This window comes from Leuciscus leuciscus (genome assembly GCF_965113295.1).
Source record: "Leuciscus leuciscus genome assembly, chromosome: 4".
Lineage (NCBI taxonomy): Eukaryota > Metazoa > Chordata > Actinopteri > Cypriniformes > Leuciscidae > Leuciscus > Leuciscus leuciscus.
Window position 1 is genome coordinate 46,384,357 of NC_138728.1, and position 14,857 is coordinate 46,399,213.

General features: G+C 37.9%; 1 long non-coding RNA gene across 2 annotated transcripts; it reads right to left on the reverse strand.

Moving 5' to 3' along the window:
- Window positions 1-3,017: 3,017 nt before the first annotated feature.
- Window positions 3,018-14,434, reverse strand: LOC309496560. 2 transcript variants are annotated; one of them, XR_014205153.1, is made up of 6 exons: window positions 14,289-14,434; window positions 13,582-13,686; window positions 11,551-11,610; window positions 9,619-9,681; window positions 9,374-9,523; window positions 3,018-4,806 (listed from the first exon to the last, which is right to left on the reverse strand). It is a non-coding gene; the product is annotated as an uncharacterized lncRNA (long non-coding RNA). The 2 variants fall into 2 exon arrangements; XR_014205154.1 differs by lacking the exon at window positions 11,551-11,610 and having other exon boundaries at window positions 3,020-4,806.
- Window positions 14,435-14,857: the final 423 nt, after the last annotated feature.

A 14,857-nucleotide genomic window follows, 5' to 3' on the forward strand; every position in this document is an offset into this window, starting at 1 on the left:
GATGACTCTTTGAATCTTCATATTGAAAGGACACCTACCTTACATATTGCCAGCTCCATTACAACCTGCAAGAGCATTCTTCTCCCATTGGTCACGCCTGGGAACTAGTGAACGGAAAGTGTCGACCAGTGCATCACACCCTGCCCCCCTTGCCCCAGCAGCTCACACCTCATGACTTCTCAAATCAGAGTAGCAGTGATGATGAGAGGAGTCAGTATGGAGATTCAACAGATTCAGATGAAGAGTCTTTTTGTTAATAAAATGTTAATAAAAACAACTCCAAGCTAAATAATCTCCTCTGTCTCCCTGCTTTCATTGGTTCCACCCCAGACATCTGATGACCTATGTTTATGTTGTAATTTTACCTTCCATAACTGAACTCAGTATGAGTAGAGCTTTCATTTGAGCCTAATATTAAGGCTCTATGACGATTTTGGAAAATTGACATTTAAAGAGCCAAAAATTGGCGGCCATCTTGAATTTGAAGGCAAAAAATAGGTTAAATCAATAAATCTACATAATTTATGAATTTCTTGGCCCAAATGGTCTCAGAAACCATGTATTATGCAGCACTGTGGGCAAAACCATTAAAAAGTTAATTTCCAGCTTGGCTGACAGCAGCCATTTTGGATATGGGGGCTCACAAAATTTCCCCACATTTTTGTGAGAGGCACCCCGGCAAATTTTTTCATTCATTCATTCATTCATTCATTCATTCCAGACAGAGGATCTGACGGTTGCTGCTCGCATCTCATCCTACCTGATGAAAAATTCTTGCTGGATGAATGACCTTCACCTTCAACTCAACCTTGCCAAAACTGCTTATGGTTTCAGCCAAACCATCCTTGCTGTGTGACCTGCTGATTTGCCTTATACAACATCAGAAAGATCCGGCCCTTCCTATCGGAGCTACACAACTCCTTGTCTAAGCTCTTGTTCTATCCAGACTGGACTATTGTAATGCTCTCTTGGCAGGCCTTCCAGCATCAGTCAAACCTCTGCAACTGATCCAGATGCTGCAGCAAGAGTGGTCTTTAAAGGTAGCCTTATACCTAAACTCACTACTTCATATCTATGTGTCCTCCAGAATCTTGTGTTCTGCAAGTGGATGGTGCATTGTGGTGCCATCATCCCAAAGAGACAAAAAATCACTTTCACTGACCTTTACCTTGACTGTTTCCTTCATTTTCAAGAAACTGCTAAAGATCCATCTTTTTCGTAAACACTTGACCCAAATTTACTAAATCTTTGTTTTAATAATAAAAAATAAAAAAATTGCTATGTGAACTGTGCTAGACTAACTAGGACTTGTCACTGCACTTGTTGCTGCTATTGTTCTCTTAATTGGTAAGTCACTTTGGAATCCATCTGGAAACTCTGCTGCCAGACTTTTATGTTTACGGGATTTTTTTTTTTACAGTGTACCTTCATGCACAAATGCTGAATGTGACAAGGAATAGGCATGGTGTAAATAACTCTGCACACAGACCCTTAGTGAGTTTGCACTGAACTGCAAGGCTAAGGTGGACCGAAAAAATGTTCGTATGCGTTTTTTTGTATACGGCATTTGGTGGCTCTGAATTGTCAAAACACCTCAAAACACTTGCTACGGATGCGAAAAACGCAGGAAATTGAATCCGATCCGAAATATTTTATGACGGACGAACGTTTCGGAGGCAGTGTATAAATGTGATTGACACAACATGAGGTCGTATTTATTTTTTACGTGCAAAAATTTCGGACGAGAATTTCGGACTCGGTGTGCAAGGACCTTAATGCGACTCAAACAAAATAAGTATTTTAATATCAATTCTAAGTTATTGTTTGTAATTACAATATCAAGGGTCATGTAAATATTCAGGGGATCTTTAAATAGCTAAATCAACAATGTGAAAGAAATGTAATCAGTAGGACTTAAGGGGACATTGGACTTGCATGATAATGGACTTGCATGCTGGTAAAAATTACCTGATGTTACTTGAGGCCAGGGTAAATGGTAAAGGGGAGTAAAGTGTTTTTAGCTCATCTACCACTCTAGTAAAAACATGTGCTTGGAAAACACTTATGTTTCTTTAGACATACAGGAAGATACTCATGCTGGTGTTTCATTTACTTATACATTGTTTTTATTCATTCATTGTTTTATAAGGCAAAAGAATGCTTCAGGATTTTATGTACTTTGTTGAACAAACTTCAGCTTATACAACCAGTTGATATACACACTGTGAACATGATCAGGGGAATGAATTAACTTGCCTAAATTAGTTATGATTTGGATGGAATAATCTCTAATCCGTTTATTATCTTGTGTATTTTTGTGAACATTTCAAATAAAACACAGCAGAATCCTCAAACAGGTTAAAACAGACATTCTTGATCTGACTGGGTACTGCAAGTGACTAGGAACTCTTCAGTGGAAGAGTTGTTTGTTTTGCAATTGTTACAAGCCAAGGGACCCTAATCTGGTACTGTTTAAAACTATTTTTCCTAAGAGTGAACATACTAATGGCCATATACTGTAGACTACTAGTGGATGCATGTGTGTTTATTCCTATGGCAGTGGCTAGTTGTCACAAAGGCTATGCACCTTTTTCCTTATGAGCCTACTACTTTTTAGATTATGGGAGGCACTTACGGTTCATTTCAAATAAACACTGAAACAAATAATTTCAAATCATAAGGTTGTGCTACAAATAATCTGTCAGTTGAGGATGACATGGTGCAACAAGAATATCTATGGCAAGAGCTCTTTTATCTTTTTTCTTTTGTATTCCACTGTATAACAGTATGAATAAAGACAACATATATATATATATATATATATATATATATATATATATATAATTTATTTTTTTTATATATTTTTGCATTTGTGGTCTGCTCCCCCGATTTATTAAATAAATAAATCCTTCCAGATTTGTTTTCACAGATGCATTAAAATGTAATTGTATTGATAATATAATAATAATAATAATAATACAAAACATAATATTGATTTTTATGTTTACTGGAATGCTTCTAAAGCAGAAAAACACAATATTTATTGTCTGTCAAAATTACGGAAATCACTGAAATATTATCACTTAATAATGTTCCAGTTAATGAACATTTTTGATTAAGGCAACATATGTTACACAATACAGAGATATATTACAACAGTGAAATATTTTAAATGTACTTTTAATGTTCGATGTTTGATGGGTGAGTAGAATAATATCATCTCATTGTACCCACTTTTTGAAAATGGATATTATTGCATTCACAGAGCATACCTTTTGCTGATTGTTTACAGTTTAACAGAAGTTACTCCCATAATTTTGAGCAGAGTCATGGGACGGAGGAAAAGGGTGGATACATTCTTGAACAAGCCCAACTGCATAAAAGCTTTTTGTCTAGCAATGTTATCTATGTTGGTTTCAAACACCTTTTTGCCACATTTAAACATCTCTTTATTTATTTTTCTTTTGTATCAGTCATTGAGTAAACTTGCCTAAAGGCCAGGCAACTTAAGGCAATACTTAACTATATCACTGACCTGAAGAGTTTAACAGAAAACTTGTTTGTACATGTCACATTGATTTCTCATACTAACACATAAAAACACAGACACATTTTTCCCATTTGTTTCTGTTGTACTGTACACGTTGTAATTTTATTCATCTCAAGAACTAAAATTTTTGAAGTCCAAAACAATGGCTCATATTAAAAAAAAAAAAAAAAAAAAAAAAACAGTACAATATACTCCATAAACTTGCAATGAAGGAGGGGTCAGAGCCAGATCTAATGAATCTCATATAGAGACTTTGGGGTAGGCTCATTTGACTTTGGCTAGTACTTAATCACATAGCAATCTCCCAGCTCACTCTAGAAACAGCATAGCAATATGCTTACAACCACTGAACTGTAATTTTTTTTTAAAGTTGAGTAAACTTAAAAAAAAAAAAAGCAACCAGCTGCAAAGCATTTTTGAGTTTACTCAACTTCAGTGGTCGAAGTTGTGCCAAATCATTTTTAAAGTTCACTAAACGTATTTGATTAAGTTACTTATATCTTCCTCAGTAAGTTCTTCCAACTACCAGTCCAACTCAAAGAAACAAGTAAGCACAACTACAGAGGTCCTAAAGTTCAGTAAACTCAAAAAAGCTTTGCAGCTGGTTGCTTTACTTTTTTAAGTTGATTCAGCTTCTTCAAATATCTCACCCAGACACTTATATAGCCTTCACATTAAGAATCCAAATGCTGGGAGTAAACCATACTGTAAATACAATACAATACAAAAGACATTGCTATCATTACAGAACTTATTTATTGACAATTCTGCAAAACAGCACATTTTCTATCTGCATTAGGTACACATATTAGAAGGTGATGAAGTTCTATTCCACTCTTCAAGATTCATTTAAAACAAAAGACTATGCACAAAATTAAAGTACAAACTGGAATAAATAAATGCTCAACCTTACAATTATCCATATGGATTGCAACTACATGGACAATTTTTTTGAAGGACTATGCAAAAAATCTGCCTTGCGGAGCACTTCAGGTCAAGATAAATAAACACTTTTAAATTTTTTCAAAAGTGTATTTTAATACTTTAGGATAGTTCACGTTGAGGGCATAAATCAAGCCAAAGAGGAGAGTAACAGCTGTGGCAAAGGTCTTCCACATTATCCGGCCCAATCTGCTCTTATAGTACTACAGAGAGGCACCTTATATTTGGGTTTAAGTGGATAGTGGGAACATCATCTTCAACGATAGTTAAGATCCTCATCTTCTCCCCTTGTGAATGTCTTCTGGCTCCATGTCCTGCAGTAAAAAATAAATCAGCATAAAATTAGGGTCAATTTTTTTTTTATTTTTAATTACATTAGACCACAGAGTGTTCCTAATAGACCATAAGGTGAACTAGGAAAAAGTGGCTAGAAAAAGATTTTCGTTCCCACACCTGGGCACTACTTTTTAAATTAATTTTTGCATAGACAAAACCATTATAGACTTTATGTTAAAAGTTCTCCACAAAATACCCTGCAGTTTTTTTATCACAATCCATAAATGTATATTATTGTGAATTGGCAAAAACAAAAATTGTTTGTAACTTTATTTATATTCATTTTAGCAACACAAAATATCTCTCAAACTGACATTTATAAATGTACCTAAACATTTGAGACAGGTTTTGGTGCATTATATACTCAAGTGTGAATGTAGACCATGAAATATGGCACATTTGTAGAAAATATGCTTCAACTTCACGGATTGGCACCAAGCAAAATTAAACATAAACATTATAAATTTAGCAAAACTGTGATGTATTATTCATAAAAATTTCCAGTAGGTACTGTGAACGAGTTCTCAAGCACCAGGCTCTGTTTTGTGCGAATGAGCCGGAGCGCGTTAAGAGTTTTCCTGTTAGAACCGTGTCATGTTAGCGCCCCCTAAGTTAATAACTAATGATCTTTGCAACGCAAGTGAATCAATCAATCAAAACTAAGTTTAGCTGGACAATAACTTTATTCTAGAGCTGTGGTAAAGCCAAAACAATCTGTTACAGTAATTTCTATTATCACTGTAAAGCTGGTTTGAAACAATCCATACTGTTAAAAGCGCTTTATAAATGAAGGTGACTTGACTTCTAAATAGACTAGGACATTGTGCATCATAGGACATGGTTGAGTGCAAGTGGAGAGAAACCCAGCGTCTTTGGGAACATTTTCAAACTTGATTTCTAGATAATGTTTGTATGTTTCTGCTATTCTCTGATTCTCACCTTGCAAGCCAAGCCACCGTTTGACGCAGTTTCTGAATGTGTCCCACCGTGTGCGTGTAAAATCCTTTGTTTCTTCTTTCTTTATGGACGTGAGATGCATGTAGCATTGTTTAAAATACTTTTTACGACTTTTGAAGGAGGTCTAGTCGTAATTTCCTCTTCTTCACTACTCGATATTGTTAAGGGCACAAACATCTTGAACTGTTTACCTGTCATCCAAAAAAAGCGGCCACCTTACTGGTCTAGCGGGAAGCACGTGACGATTGTTCCGCCATGTAACTTCACTCGAAAAGTAAAGGTGGTCATGTTTTTAAGCTTGTTCAAACTCAGCCATATAACTAAAACTGATAAACGGAAAACATTTCCCAAGCCCAAACAATGCCATATTCAGCATTGATGTGATTGCCTTTGGCACTCGAATCCACGGCGATTCTGATTTAAAACTTTTTATTTTAGGTCACCCAAAATCGTATATGTATTAAGGCTCACATTCTGTTCATCACCCAAACTGATCATATTGCATCAGTGAAGATTGGATTAAATCACTAGAGTCATATGGATTACTTTCATGCTGCCTTCATGTCCATTATGGAGTTTAAAGCTTTTGTTGTAAAAAAAAAAAAAAAAACTTTAATCCTTCGAAATATTTTTGTGTTCACCAGAAGAAAGTAAATTATTATTTTGAGACAAAATAAGGGGTGAGTAAATCATTTGAGTAAAAACACTTGTTTATATCTTGTATATTCATATTCTTTCATAATATATTAATTTTATTTACTCTGCTATAGCTACATTACTATTTAACCTTATGATTGTGCACTGTATTATTTTCACAGGTTAGATATTAGAGAGAATGTCTCCGGACAGTGTTGTGAAGCAGTAATTTTCCATTTTCTTTGCTTTGGTAAAATAACATCTTGTTGAATTTGTGCTATCAGATGAAGGCCAGGGATGTAAAGGCTTTTGCCTCCAGAAAAGTCAGAGTGACAACTGGGAAGGGGCCACCTAGTGAAGGGGGACCGTGAACCCATGTGTTGTGTGCTTGAAACATACTCTTTATGTGCTTTATTTGGGTCGCCGTGAAAACGGCGTTTGTTTGTAGGGATGCGTGCAGTGCAGCGGGCCCATTTTCTACAATATACAATTCTCCAGCCGCCTGAGCTGAACAGGGAGCTGTGAGATTTTTCATGAGTTTCATCGAGGGTGGTCCAGCTAGCGCGAGACTCGAACCCTCTCTTTTTACCCCCGTTGCTAGGAAGTCTTCGGAGGTCTAGGGTCCAACACAATGCTGGGTCGGGGGCCCTGGCGCCAAGGCAGCGGGTAGCTTTTAGCTGGTCGTGAGTGGCGGCGGGTATCAGCCGCAGGGCGGGGCTGAGAGGCTTGCTCGACGCGGAGCTGGAGCGTTTGGGCAGGAAGTGTCGCATAGTTTGGGACGACTTCTGCGCTTCGGTGTACCTCTCCGAGAATCCCTTCACCGCCAGGCCGAAGAGACCGGTGCTGGAGACGGGGGCGTCGATGAACACAGTTCTGTCCGCATCCTTATTCACAGTGAGATTCAGCCAGAGGTGGTGCTCGAGCACGACTAAGCTAGCCATGCTCCTCACGATAGCCTGTGCTGTAGCTTTGGTAGGGGGGCGCTGGTCCACCTGGGAGAACAGGACCGGTGACGGTGTTTGAGCAGGAGAAAGCGAGGCATGCGGGGACGTGGCTGGCGTGGGCTCACTTATATCCATACTCTTGGGCTGCAGTTGGCTGCGGCACTTCTTTTTCCTCGTTAGAAGTAGAGCGGGAAAAGGAAGAGCAGGAGAAGCGGCGTCGCCATCTTTGGAGAGAGCTAGCCGTGTCCGCAGCACAGAGACAGGCATGCTCTCACAGACAGAGCAGCCACCGGCAGAGAGTGCAGCTTCAGCATGGGCAGCTCCCAGGCATGAGATGCACTTCGTGTGCCCGTCACTTGGTGCAGATGGCATCCGCACGTGGCACATGTAGAGCGAGGCATTTGAAACAACGCTCGCTTGCTCTTTTAGACTATGTGAACGCAGTGGCGAGCGCACAGTAGCAATAGCAGAAAAAAGGATATGCATCGATCGCCGGGTGGCCACAGGAGAACGGCGACAGGAGAGAAGCTACTTCCGGTGAGTGAAGGTGCTGACTGCTGTGGAATGGCTTTCAGAGGAGACAGAGATGTGAAGTGTATCGCTAAAGGAGATAAATCTGATAAAATAGCGATTTCGGACACTATTATAGACGTAGCCACGCCAATTTTGGCGGTCTCTGACGTGTGCTGGTGTGCTGTTAGCTCATTGGCGCACACGCCAGGGGCACCTCGCCATTGGATGTGCAGTTGCCGCAGCACAGCCAATGAGTGAGCCAGACACTCACTGTGCTAGCTGTAGCAAATGCGTTTGACATTTTAGGCTTCAGTATTTTGAGAAAAAGGAGTTTCCCCGCTGTGTATAGCTACGCAATACGAAGTGACCATTCTCGAAAGGGAACAGGTGTGAGTGTATATGCTGATGACACATTTTCTTACCAGGCAAGTCTTAAGGATGTTTCCAGACTTTTCCCTCATAAACAAAGGCAGACCTTTAAGAGTTGTAGCCTTTCTTTGAGCACGCACAGTGGAGTTTCTGTGTCTGAAAGACAGAAAAACAAATATGGAACAAGTTATAATAGACAATATCTATTCGTGGCACTATTACATGTAGCACCACACATGTTATTTATTTAATCAGTTGCCCACGTGGCTTAACATATGTTGGTAAAACAACGAGAGCGCTACGGACTAGAATCAGTGAGCACAGAAGCACCATCAGAAAAGGAGATGAACGCAGTCCTGTTGCCGCTCATTTTAAACTAGCTGGGCATAATGTCAGCGCCCTTAGATACATCGGGGTGGAGCGGGTCAATAAACCGTTTAGAGGAGGAGATCATGGGAAAAGGCTTCTCCAACGGGAAACTTTTTGGATTTACTATTTAAACACAATGTCTCCTTATGGTCTTAATGAAGATTTTGACATAAAGCCATTCTTATAATGAATGGCTTTATGTCATGTATATGTCATAATATAATTTGTATTTCTATAGCCTGTGTATATGATTGTGGGTTTATATATATACTTGGCATGTATATGTGAGTATGCACTGCTTTTTTGTAGGTAATTGCCTGTTTCTGACTACATTCTAGTAAGTTATATGCATATGTGGGGCTTTTTCTTCAAAAAATATTTGTTGGGGTTAACTTGTATATATGGAATTGATTCCTGTGTATGTTGTATTTTTTCCATGCAAGTGTTCTCTTAATTAAGTAATGAGTGGGGTTATTAGGCTTGTTCAGACCCAATCAAGCTAATTGTAATCACAGGGTGGGTCAGTTGATTGTAAGGCCTATATATCTCTGTATCAAATGTGTTTTACCATTTGCCTGAAGAAGACCCAGTAGGGTTGAAACGTTGCTTTTTTAAATTAAAATATGGGAGTAAGTAGCAGTGTTGCGGACATTATAATCTTTTCAAGTTATAAGAGAAGCATGAGAATTACCTTGACAAAGAGATGGCACCATTCAGCCTTTAACCAGAGAAATATGATCACGTGCAAAATAATTACCTGATGATCAAGTTGGTCTAGGAGGATCTTCATCTCATCTCCATACGCTCCACCACTTGCTCTGTACAACTAGATGTGTATTCATCTAACGAAGAGAAAAAGGTTCTCTTTGGATTAGTTTGTGAGATCCTGTAATACTCAGAAGAGACCCTGAAAAAAAAAAAAAACATTGTTAAAACAGTAAGAATTAAGTGTAGACCAACACAAGTAAATTCAGTTCAGCTAATTAAAAAGGATAAACTCACCTGTTCTTTAAAAAAAAACAAAGGCCTTCCAAGGATCTTGTCACTGTTCTGATGTTCTTTAGTCTAAAAAGGACAAATACAACAGAAAAAAGATACACATTAAACAAAACAACAGTTGGCTAGTTACTTTTTATTTCTGTGTCATGCCAAACATTTGGCCCATCCCACATGGGATTACAAGACACCACAAACTTAATTAGCAAACATCTTCCGGTCGCATGTACAAATCATTCGGGGAAATACATGAATACAAATATATATACATTCACACATGTATACACAGGGTGCGATTTGTGAAAAAAACAGAGGGGGGGATGTTTTGAAACATTTTTATTCATATTCATTTTATTGTTCTATCGCACTGATGGTTCACATTACAGCGCTTAGTTTAATAGGCTAGGCTACTTCTATATCAGCCTCTGCTGAACCACGGATTGGTTGCAAAGTTAAACCATCACGGTAGAAACAGTTTTACTGCTGCTGTTAAAGTAATAACGTTAACTTTACATCGCGATGCTGAGCTACAGTGAAATGATAGAAAAGACAGATGCATTATCTGTGTTAGTCAATTTGCCTCATTCGCGCGAACTGGACGCGCCCGCGCCACGCTAAACTCCTCACGCCGCAGGACCTCTAGACGCGCCTAAACGCGTCTTTACATTGAAATTTAAATCACTCGCGCCAGACGCTCAAGAGTGAGTGAGTAATCAAAAAACCTTTGCTTTAGCCTCAATTGAGTGAAACAACGTGTGCAACTTCAGCCATTCTCAGTGGTGTGACTCATGACTGGGACACTAACTCTGCTTATCATCATAGAAACAGAAAATCAGATTGTGATGTTTATTCCCGCTTCAGTAATATGCTGAATAAGATGCCTTCCTTTCGAAACACGAAACACTGCCCAGTGTTGATAGGCTATTGCTCGTGAGGTGTAACCAATCAGATAGCGCCGTGGGTCGGGACATTGAGCAAGTCTGCAGAGTGGTACAGAGAGGCTGCGGCAGCTATATCTAAGTAGCGCATTTTAAAATAAAATTGACTTTAACCAAACCACGGATCCGTGATAAGTTTTGTGATCCGTCTCGCCACTAGTGTAGTAGCACTGATCACTTTGAGGGGGGGCTAAATTTATCCCCACTGGGGATAAAAATAATTAAGCAGAGGCAGGGATACATTGACCAGAAAGGGGGAAATCCCACGCTATTTAAAACACGCAGCTTATTCATTTAGCTGCATTTCCTTTCCCTGCTCTCCCCCCGCCTCTCTGTCACTCACGCGTCTCTCTCACACACTCACACACATGCACAGCTCCTCTCTACCGTGCGTCTGTCTCCATGAAAACTAGATAATTCCTGGAAGCCTATGGTTTTTCCTGCATTGAAACTTTTTTGGCGGCCGCCAAAGCGAATTTTTGTCTCGCCAGATCCTTATTTGATCGGTGAGTGATGATATAGATGATTGCGCTTGCGATAGGGCGCATGTTACTGAAAGAACGACTCTTGCTCTCTCTCGCTCACTCTCGCTCCCAAAATCAATTGAGAATTGACACGATGGTAAAATATCGGAAGACCGAATTTTCACGTGGAGTATTCGGATATTTTTTTTCCTGAATTACCGCTGGGTGTGAATTTTGCTTTAAAAAAAACCTTGTGCGATCTGCCGGGATAATCACACAACGCGCACAAGTCCTGCACGGGTTCGGGTGACCCACACATTTTTCTCAAACGGGTGAAAAATATCCAACTGTGTCGGATACGGGTCGAGTCGGACACGGGCTAAACACGGGTCTAAACTTAAAACAATCATGTGCAAACTTAAAAATATATGCATATTTTTCGCAACACATCTACAAAAATATGCCTGTATTTCAAGTTGATAAAATAATTTAAAATCCACATCAGTTTATTTGTGCCCTCCCAGGAGTCTCTATACCTTTCACTTTTAAAAAATTCCTCATAACCGCTTGCAGTTGTCGAGATGGATGCTGAGGAGCTGAAGAAAAGAATAGTGGAGATGGTAAAGGTTTCGACAATACGGCATCAAAAATCAAGTCCAGTGTGTGGGAGAAATTTGGAGTTATCTGAAGAAAACAATGTTGTGAAAGGCTTTGCTGCATGCATTTTCGTGTTGGATAGCCGCAAATGTGGAACTTCATTGCTGAGCAAGCAAGCAGATAACTGTGGTAACAAACCAAGCAGTTCTATCGAACAGTATTTTTCAAATTTAACACTGTCAAAGATCTCAGTCTTTGAGCATCATCCATATTTACCAAATCAATCTCTGATTTTATCTTACAAAACAAAAAAATCACGATGTTCACAATAAAATGGACCATAGAAAATGAGTTCCATTTTGTTTTCTATGGTCCATTTTATTATCATTCAAACAGCACATGGGACAGATCCGTTTTTCCTCTTTTAAATTAACATATCGTCCTGTTTCAGCAGTCAAAGGTAAAACACCAGATCTCAATTGAGCACACAGAGATCTTTGCCTTTTTGAAAAATTATATATAACATAATTCTCTGTGCCATATTCCGGTTTTATCATCACAAAAACACGCAATTTTGGCTTAGCCCATATATCGTCGGCCCACTGCTCTTTGTCTTTAACAAACACAGATTTTTTAAACAAACCAATATTCAGCTTTTCATTATTAGAAAACAGCTCACCAAACCCATATTTACAAAACAGTTTGCATATATCTTTAGACCAAGGACCAAGAATATGTTTATACCAGAGAAATATTTTCCTCGTCAACCTATTTGCGTCCATATCTAATAAACGATCTGGGCCATACATATCTTCCAACGAACCCCACATGATTCCCATCCCATGTCTCCCACTATCACCAAAGCACACACAAGCTTGAAACCGTTTAGAATAAGTTTGAAAACGTATGTCTTTCAGATTCTTGCTTTTACCAATAATTCCTCCCAAAGCTCGACGTGCTGAATCAGCAAGAACCTTAACACCTTTTCTGAAATTCATATGTTCATCAATATAGAAACCTAGATATTTATATGAGTCTGCAAAGTTCAGCTTGTGTGGTCCCAATTTTAAATTCATAGGTGCTGCGAGTAGTTAAAGGTTTTCTAAAGTGAATTATTTCAGGTTTTTTTCTTTTAATAAATATTTTTTTCTTAAAGATACAAAAGTTATTGTAAGAGCAGTGAGCGATTTTGTCTTTTGTTATGTGATTAACATTAAGGATTTAGCCTAATATTTGTTTAAGGATACACAATATTTTTATCCAATATTCACTTTAAAACATACTGCACACATACTACCCCATCTATTATTTAATATACAAAGCTTATACATATTTTTAACATAACACATTAGTATTGCATAAATAGGCCTATATATTATTATTATTTTCCTCTAAATTGTATTGTATTTAATTATATTGCACTACTGTAGAATGCCTGAGCCTCAATCTAAGCATGTACAAATTGTAACTGACGTTTGTATACATGACAAATAAACTTGAAATTAAATTGAATTGAACGGACTGCGGTCACTTTAAGAGCTCATGCACGGATCTTATACTGAAACATCTGGGTTTCACCAAATTGGTTGTTCACTTAAGACATTGCCGACTGTGTTTACTTGAATACTATACACACTGTGTTTTTTGTTTGTTTGTTTGTTGTTGACATACTTGTATGTGTATTCACTATTAAATCGCAATAAGCCACGAAAAACATTTTAGTCCTTATTCACGACTTACTGAGCGTAACATTTTTAACATCTTTTGAACACCATGCAAGTTCTTGTCCTTCTTTTCTCATTCAAGCACGTTTCCTCACTCTAGTCTAGGTAACAATAACGATAAGTAGCAATATGCTATAATCTCTAACAAGAAACTTATCGTCACCATGAAATATAATACTATATTTGATCAACATATGTGTGCAATTTATAGCCTATTTTCATTCATAAAGCTTAAAGAAAACTTACCGCAATCAGATGAAATCAAGTCCCTTCCATAGCGTAGTTGAAGGAGGAAACCCCGAGTAACGTACAGCGAGACAGACTGCGCATGCGCGATGACGGGAAGTTAAACTATAAAATCAGAATAATACGTTTTCTCAACTTAATTGTTTGTGTTCATTGGAAAAAAATATTAGTACACTTGCAGTTAAATAGTTTTTATAAGTAAACTCAGCATTGCACTCAAAAATGTGCCCACTCAACTTAAAATTTTAAACTGAGTTAACAATTTGCAACTTGGCTTCGCATGGGCATGCACCACTGACATTTTTCCCCCCGAAATTCTAGTAGTATGTTACTTTTTCCATTTTTGAGCTTTTACTAAATGTGTTTCCACAATTAACTTGCTTGCTTAAAATATTGCTAAAACATTTTATAAATAAAAAACATTTTAAAAAAATTACTGTAAATTAAAATTAACAGTATTTTTTTCCCTGGCCAATAATGATGTTTGTATTCAATGTTATGTTTCTATAAAGAAATTAAAAATATATATTAGTACAGTTAGATAAATGTTCAATATGTTTACTGCCAATTAGTAGTCCAAAAAAATGATTTTTTACCATCATGCATTCAATACTAATTGGCTTTGAGTAATACATTACATTTGTCATTCCATGCAAAAGTCTGATGTTATTGAAGAAATAAAATCTGCTATGTGTTAAGGTCTTTACCGCATTCAAAGCCATTTCCTTAATGTTTCAAAACTTGCTTGGCATCCCTGTTTGCACGTTCCTTGCTAATGTTGCCAAATGCCAACGGTCCCTGTTGTGCCCTGCAGCTCAGTCTTGTACGAGCCAAACAGTCTACAGAAACATGTACTTATATATATATATACTTGCTGTCTTGGTCATTTCTCTTAAAGGACGTGTAATATATGCCTGTGTGATGCAAGTGGCTCAAAAGGAATTCAGAGGGTGGGGTGTGGATCCTTGTTCAATTATGGTAAAAAATCCTATAAAAAAATATAAGGGAAAACATAGGTTTAAAAATTAAACGCTATTTTGAATGTTGTCAGTGTCAGTGATGGTTACAACCCTGCCTGAAACTAAATTAAAATGTAGTCACTTTTTTTCTTCATCTGAGACAAAAAGTGGAGAAATATGTGAGACATTTTCAAGGTATGGTAGTGGCAAGATGTTTGTAATGGACTGTATCCATGCCTAAATTGCAATGCCCTCAGAGTGAATGAACTGTATGAAAGTACTGTCAGTAACATGCCAAAACATATTAGAGAAGTATG